The 8,552-nt window shown below is 42.0% G+C and overlaps 1 protein-coding gene across 1 annotated transcript in view; it reads left to right on the top strand.

Annotated features, from left to right (window-relative positions):
* XK (X-linked Kx blood group) overlaps positions 1-8,552 on the top strand; it is a 20,136-nt gene that overhangs the window by 1,116 nt on the left and 10,468 nt on the right. The gene's annotated exons all lie outside the window — the stretch shown is intronic.

The raw sequence follows: 8,552 nt of genomic DNA, 5'->3' as shown, positions 1-8,552 counted from the left end.
AGGGACATGGGCAGTGGGCATGGTGTGATGGGCTGCTGGTTGGACTAGGTGATCTTAGAGGTCTTCTTTTCCAACCTTAATGACTCTGACTGAAATGAAGGCAAGCAGCCTGGATATCACAGAACATCTTATACTTCACAAAAACATTGAATTCCTCCATAATCCTGGTGGTTTGTTTTTGCTTATGTTTTGAAGAGTTGCTGAGTTATGGACTTGGTTCTCTCTTGTTTATGAACTACATTGTCGAAGAGCTCTGGTTTACCAAGAGCTAAGAGCAACAAAATACTTGCATGTTTTTTGGAAAACAGGAGTGGAACCAAAGAGAAAACAACCAGTAAAACAACGGGGCCGCTAGTGATTTTTGTTCTTCTAAAATAGTTGCTAGAGGTTAAGACAGGAACAAATGAATGTCTTGTTGAGCTGTGAGATGTGAAGAAGGAGATAAAGGGCCTGCAGCAACAAATTAGAGGATTTTCTTTGTAGCTCTCTGGAAAAGTCATAGGCCTCCGTCTCAGCCTTAACCAAGAATGATTTCACTTTCTGTTTCCTTCTCAATGGCAAGTCTATGTGTTGTCAACACAAGCCATATCTTTTATAGAAAATGTTTTCTGCCATGTCAGTGAACTCGCAGATGCAGTAAAAACAGTGGGCATCTGGAAGCCCTCTCATTTTCATGTGGGCTGCAGTGAATGTGAGTCACCAGCATTGCTCCTTCTCCAGGATTTTTTTTGTTTCCATTCAAAGAATCATTAAGGCTGACCTTAATGATTGACCTCCAAGATCATCTAGTCCTATCATCCACCTGCCACAATATTGCCCACTAAACCATGTCTCCAAGTACTACATCTATATCCTTTCTTTAAATACGTCCAGGGACAGTGACTCCACCACCTCCCTGGGGAGCTTGTTCCAGTGCCTCCCCATTCTTCCTGAGAAGAAATTGTGATATCCAACCTGAACCTCACTTGGCACAACTTGAGGCCATTCCCTCTCATCCTATCACTGTTACCTGGGAGAAGAGGCTGACCCTCACCTCGCCACAACCTCCTTTTAGGCAGATATAGGGAGCGTTAAGGTCTCCCCTGAGCCTTCTCTTCTCCAGACTGAACAATCCCAATTCTTTCAGCCGCTCCCCATAAAATCCCTCGTCAACTTCATTGCCCATCTTTGGATGCACTCCAGGGCCTTGATGTCTTTCTTGTACTGAGGAGTCCAAAACTGAATACAGCACTCGAGGTGCAGCCTCACCAGTGCTGAGAACAGGATGACAGTCACCTCTCTGCTCCTGCTGACTGCACTATTTCTGATACAAACAAGGATGCCATTGGCCTAGGCACACCACTGGCTCACGTTCAGCTGAGCACTGACCAACACCCCCATATCCTTTTCCTCCATGCAGCTTTCCAGCCACTCTGCCCCAAGCCTGTAGTGTTGCCTGGGGTTGTGGTAGCCAAAGTACAGGAGCCAGCACTTGGTCTTGTTGAACTTCATCCCATTGGCCTCAGCCCATCAAACCAACCTGTCCAGATCCCTCTGAAGGGCCATCCTATCCAACTTGGGCCTCCCTCCAATTTGATGTCACCTGCAAACTTATTGAGGGTGCACTCAGTTCCATCAAGCAGATCATCAATAAAGATGTTAAACAGGACAGAGATTCTCCTTAGCCCTTCTCTTATTGTTAATAGATTTGTAAAAACATTTTTTGTTTTCCTTTACCATAGTGATCTCCAGAAGGCTTGGAGGTGTTCCAGAGGTGTTGCAGTGTGCTTCGGTCACTGTTTCCAGCAGTGCAGTTTCCATACATGCAGTACAGGGTGACATGTTAGCCTGTCTCTCTAGACCCAGGATAACTGGAATAATGATTAATAAACAGAGGGCAGAATGATCATGTCACTTGACAAGCTTTCTTCTTGCTAAAGAACTCTGCAAATTAAAGGAAGAGTTTGATAGGAAACAGCCTCATTTAGAATCATAGAATCAGTAAGGTTGGAAAAGACCTCTAAGGGATCACGTAGTCCAATGTCTGCCCAACCCCAGCATGCCCACCGCCCACATCCCTCAGTGCCACATCCACACGGTTCTTCAACACTTCCAGGACAGTGACTCGACCACCTCCCTGGGCAGCCTGTGCCACTGCCTCACCGCTCTTTCTGAGAAGAAATTGTTCCTAATATCCAACCTGAACATCTCCTGGAGCAGCTTAGCTTCAGAGAAGTGCATCTACTTGGATACAGCACGGAAGCATGGGAAGTTGAAGTCCTTGGTCGGAGAGGACAGTGAAGGTCTTTTTTTCCTCTTTCTCACCTTCTCTTCTGCAACAAAATGCTGTTGTGTGTCAGAAGAGGAAACAAATCACTTCTCATCAAGTGTATGTCTGTGCTGGGAATGCTGACATATTTTCAGCATATAAAACATCACCTTTCCCTGATTTGAGCAGTAGGCTTTCTGTCCTTCGTGGGCTGGAATGCAAACGGAGGGAATAGCTAGATGGAAAGCATTTGGCTGTATTATCGTATCAGTATGGCTTTTACTGTTGTGAACTGAAGAGAAACAATGTCCCTGCGGCCTTTTTGTCCCATCTGTGGTACTTCGAATGGAAGAGCCCTACTGTTAGTCACCTGCTGCCTTGTTTCAGATGGGATTTTGGTTTATTTATGTGTCGACCCAATGTTGAATTGGTTGTTTTTGTTTTTACTTTTCTTCTCAAAGCTACTTACACTCAGTGGTTTCTAGGGGTCCCCAGCATGAAGCCTCACACTGTCCTCTGCATTTGATCCCTTGTTAGCAGGAATCCTGCACCTCACTGCCACAGTTTGGCATCCTTTGTGGGAGTGCTGGGTTAAATTAATTCAGATAGGACCCACGAACAGTAGAGCTGTCCAGGCTCTGTCCATTTGCAGCATCAGAAGGAAATGTTAAATAGCCTGGAGGATGTGCAAGATGGTATAATTCAATAGAGAGCAGCCTGTTTTGGCAGGCTTTAAATAGCTCACATTAGCTTTTTAACCATCTCTCTTGGATTTGTGAGATGATATGAGTTGTTTAATGGTTTTCTGTTCAGAGTCAAATACAGACAGCAATGCACTGGTTTATAGATAACCTGTGTATGTGTGTGATTTCTTCATAATCTTTGAAGTCAGACATCTATCTCCATTTCAATTTAATTTTTAGGGGGAAAAAATTTGGAGAAGAGTATCAATCGTGGTAGGAGAGAGAGCATATTTAGTTTAGCAAGCCAAATGGTCCAGATTATTTTGAATCCTCTCTATGACTGGGGAAAAAAAAACCACATCCTCTTACGAAACCTTCTTATGTGCCACCACCATCCTCAGACACCCACGCTCCACCTGTTCTGGAGGCACTCGCTGTCCTGCACTGAAATTAGGACACTTCACTCTTCTTGGAGAGGACACTTGCTGCACCTGAACTGTTTGCTTGCCCTTTTGGAATTCCTTCTCCCACTCCCCAGGAGGAACAGTTTCTCCATAAAGCCAAAGCAATTTGTAGAGTGAAGTTCCCAACACCCTCTGTGCCTGGACTGTAATCTTCAGAGCCAGAAAGATTACTTGCAGTAGTTGGCTGCAGCAAGGTGACAGCAGATTTTTAGGCACTGGGAGGGTCTTGCTGTGTTTCAGCTTGGTGCCACTTCTGAATGCTCCTGGATGCTTAGAAAATCTATGGATATTTTCTCTTGTGATTCTGTGATTCTGTGAAAATCTATGGATATTTTCTCTTGCCAGAAGAGTTTCTTTTACTATATAAAATAAATTACAACACAGCAGTTGATTTCAAATAATGGCCAATACCAATTAGAGATTAAATACGTTTTTCTTTTCTTCAGAAAAGACTGTGATGAGTTTTTTGGCTCACTGCTGGCTTCTCCCTGGCAGCCAGGGGCTGTCTCTGTTCTGTGCTCATTTGGAGAGCACCTAGAGCACAAATGTTGTCTCAAGACTTCAAGTGTTTCAGCAATTCCGGTAAATAATAACTGGATTTATTTTTGCTTGTGTATTGATCCACACTTAGGATTTTGTTTAAAGATTTTGTTTAAGATTTTGTTGAAAGAACTCTTTGTGAAAAGACATGTCTGCCCTTTTCTATTCAGCGAGTTATTGATAGGTAAGGAGGTGAACTATGGAATGCAGATTTTTAGCAAGTGAGCATGGCTGACAGCGTTGGTGCTATTACACCTCAAGTCAGCTGTATGTTGTTATTTCTTACTATCTGACTTTCTGAAGACAGCACTAGAGTGACATATCGATGAGAGGTTAGTGTTAGCTTGGTGGTGCCTCCTTCTGAGGAAAAGGAAGAGGAAAGCTAAGTGATTTCTGGTGTCTTGAAGTGCTTTGTTAGCTGAGTAGAGAGTCCTGCTCATAAGGAACATGCAATTAGGAGCTGGTTCTGTCTGCCAAATGAACTTCTCTTGTGGAGAAAACAAATTGAAAGCAAATATGAAACAGATCCATATAAAAAACACTGATGACTGTTTTCCCCAGAGTTTAATGGGATAAGGATATACACAACAGACTTTTGATGGGATCAGACCTCATTTCTAAAGACATAAGGAGAAGCAGAATGACATGCATGCATATGTACCATGTGGACAGCAGCAAAGGAGAGGGAGGAGGAGGTTTATAACTCTGCAAGAGGAGATTTTATGACTAAAGTTAGATTCTGGAGCTACAGAAAAATAAAGAATAGAGAAAATTATGTAAAAAAACTGCTGGTGGGCTGGAAGTGTCAGTCATTCATGTTTTGGGCACCTAGTTCAGCAGTCTGGAATTAAATAAGTACTGATAATGCTTCACAAATGTTGTGCAAAATGTTATCCCTTATGGGTGTTCTGTGACCTGCTTGATAGTTCAGAATAGCACAGGTTTAAAAAACTCTTTTCTGTGCAGACCTCCATTGGCAGTCAAGACTTTAGGAGAGCCAGCTAGCTCTACACTTCACAACTGTTGATGCATCTCCCTCTTTTCCAGATGGGGTGAATATGCTTAGAGCCTCTTCAGGTTGTTTTTCTTTCTTTATTCTTGAGCAGATGCATTAGGAGTCCAGGATGTGATGAGTCAGTGCGGATGGAAGGTAGGATCATGAGTGAGGAGCAAATCTTTATCTGACACAGATAAGTAATTCTGTAGGAGCAAGAAGTCTTTGCACACCTAGCTAAAGAAAATGAATTTGTTAGAAATGGAGTTATCAGAGAAATCCATTTGTACAATGGTTGTGAGCACACCTGGATAGACCTCTCAAATGGACATTTGCTCTTAGAGCACTTGTTAAAGGGGGGGAGTTCCGTATCTTCATTGCACACTCTTCATACCACCATTATTTTGCCTGAACTGAAATCCCACACATCCATGATTCAAAGAGGGAACAAGGTGCTCGTTCTCAGTAGGCATATAAGGATAGGATCATTCCTCCTACAGACTGTGTGGAAGATGAATGTGTTGCTGCTGAATCACTCTTTGCAGACACCATCAGTGTCCTTGAAAAAGTTTAGCTGTTCCCTCTGCCAAGATTTGGCAGCAGGGGAGAAAGCAGAACATCTTTTTCTCGCCTCTTAATTTTTGGTTAAGAGTATTTTTTTTTTTTTCTTCTTATATTGAAGTAATTTTAGCTCCTTCTGAGCCCTTGTCTTTCATTGCTTTGCATCCAGTGAAACTTTCCATCTGAAGGCCTTTTGCCATGGATGAGTGCCTTTTGGAGGGCCCTAAGCATCCCTGACTTGGAGGGACAGTTTCTGCAGAACTTGGGATGTCCCATTCGTTTTCCTCCTGAGCAGCAATGAACAATGAGCAATTGGGTCTCCTCTGGAGTTCCCCATTCTGAAGGAGACCTCTAAGCAGTTGCTTAGGCTGTAGTGGAAGCTGGAGTCTTGAATGTGTTTGTCATCGGCCCCAAAAAGCATGACCTCCAGAAATACTCCTGTGTAGGGTGGTTAGTGCTCAGGAGAAGATGAGCATCACTACTTAGGTAATTCGAGTCCTTGTGCATGTCATTTTTATTGCTCCGTTGTTCAGTTGTAAGTCCCCTCTGGCTGTAAGGTGTGCTGGTCAGACCATTTATTTCACACTGAACTGGAAATGTGTGCTCTCCTACATGGGCATAAAATTTCCCATCACAAACATGGAATTTAGTGTACAGCTACTTAATACCTAGCTAATAAATAAAAATCATGTGCTTGCTCCAAAACCCATCTTTATGTTGATTATAGTATTTACTATAGTGACTAGTCCTGTGAATCTTATCACCTCTTTTATGGGATTACTGCATGTCTAATGAGTCCCTAGACTGTGTCTTGCTTCTGATCATGCACTGCAAGAGTTCAGAAGCTGATGCTGAGATCTCATTTTCCTTAATAGCTTCAGACTGTCCTCAGCTCAGGATGAATAGATGGCTGTGAATTCTAAGTGAGTTATAAATGTTTGGGTTCTTTCTTTCGGAACAGAATCAATTTGTTGCTTTCAGAATCTGTATCGAGTTCATAAGCTGTTGTGCTTTATTAATTTGTCACACTTCACTTTTGGCTGTACTGATTCTTTCACGTGGAACAAAGCTGGCAGGGTTTGAAGGTTTAACAAGGGGACAATAGAATGTCATCACTGTGAATGAAGGCTCCAATGCACCAGGCCCTTCACATAGCTTTAGTGATGATAGCAGCTGAAGCTCAGTGAATTGAGGATAGTACTACAGGGCATTGAAGCTGCCCTCCATCTGGAATAGCTGAATTGCTATGACCCATTTAGGGGGGAAAATGAATTTTTATCAGGGCTGCTTTTCAGTTCAGTCTGTGTGCTGACATAGATGCTAAATAGGCAATTGTTCTTGGGGAGAAAAAGTGAAAAGAAAATGAAGTTAAAAGTAATAGTCTCAGGCAAGCATAACTCCATGCTTTGTAATTGTGAGATACTTCAAATAAAGTTTATCTTCTGTTTATACATTACAAAAACTCTTGGGTTTAATGTGACCTACAGAAGACTCAAATACTCTATTCCAGCAGCTATTATCTTGAAGGCAACCAGATGGATTTGATGAACCTCAGTAAGGCACAATGGAAAGAAAAAAGATGACATGTCCAGCCATGGGAGGAGCTGTGACCAGAAGTGATACCAGAGAGTGTTCTCACAGATGAGGTTTCCTCTCACTTGAGGTTCTCTATCAGCAGGGAGAGATCTTCAGCATAAGCCAGCCTTCATTAGTTGTGCAGCTTGTGCATCCGTTCTTTCTAATTTTGAAGTCTGTAACAGTGTTAGGCATAAAAGACAAAATATGTTCTGTCCACATTGTGTTTGGGAGATTTTTATTTTTTTCAATATTCAAAATTCAATATTTTTTCAATATCACTTATCCACTTCTCCACTAGAGACCCTGTATCTTCAGGAACCTATACAAAAATGGAGCATTTCTGTTCCCTTTCTTTGTCTATACCTTAGTAGATACTTGCTTGTTACTACTCCTCTGATAATGTTGACTGTTCCCCTGAGTGTTTCAGGTCCTGCTTGTTGCTGAAGCCCATCCTTGACACTTTCATATCACACAACTCTCTTAGAATTGTGTCTGTAAAATTTTTCCAGGTCTGAAAATGGTCATTGGAAAACAATTTCAGAGATTTTCAGAAATCTCCCTGAGGCAGTATTGTCTTCTTTAGAACTCAGGTTGACTAATTTCCCTCACTGCAATAACACTTGTTGATGCCAGTCCTCTTGGCCCTTTTTCATTCTCTCCCTAACATATGGATTATTCTCTGTATGTGGGTAGAGGCAGCACGTAATAAAACTGTGTTAAAACTATATCTGATTTATAAAGAGGAATGTATGCACTGGCACTTTCTTTCCTTGAAAATTAATGTGTGGCATTATGTAAACAAGGGGGTTTGGTTCACCTGTATTTAAAGAGCAAGAAGATGCAGCAACTGGAAACACTGCATCTTCTTGGAATATTCTTGCAATACTGGCATTTATGTTCCTTAAATGTTGCAGTAAATCTAAGGAAATAGAAGGAATAAAGCTCCTATTTATATGTCTTCTTAAAATAGGCTAATATGAGTTGTGAGATGCTAAACTATTGTTCTCATTACTGCTGCTATTGCTTGTTGGCTCCTTTTTGGAATCACTGCTTGCTAAAGCAAAGTTTGAGTCCAACTGTGTTTGCAGTGCTTGTACCCACTTGTACTCTGAGCCTCCCTCCAGTTTCTTGAGATGTTCTGCTTAGGGCAGAGATATGAGAAAGAGTTTTATTGATCACAGCTGTATGCTTAACACTGGAAGACATGAGAATCTGAAGAAACACCTTCTGCTTGAATGCTATATTGGGAAGTTGTAAACATTGGGGATGACTAGTCCAAGAACTTGAATAGGACAGCAGGAGGCAAGGGTGGCTCAGAGGAAGCAGCCAAACCTCTCATTCTCAAGTATTCTTGCTAGCAGCTCAGAGGACATTCCCAGATTCTTGTCCTCTCAGCACAGTAGATCATGTTTTGCATAGCAAAGTCTGTCTTATTGCAAATGTACCAAAAGGAGAAAATGTGCAGTTTGTTCTGTTTGGAAAAA

This window comes from Meleagris gallopavo, chromosome 1 (assembly GCF_000146605.3).
Source record: "Meleagris gallopavo isolate NT-WF06-2002-E0010 breed Aviagen turkey brand Nicholas breeding stock chromosome 1, Turkey_5.1, whole genome shotgun sequence".
Lineage (NCBI taxonomy): Eukaryota > Metazoa > Chordata > Aves > Galliformes > Phasianidae > Meleagris > Meleagris gallopavo.
Note: the sequence above shows the minus strand (reverse complement) of the source record. Positions and strands in the feature narration are given on the sequence as shown.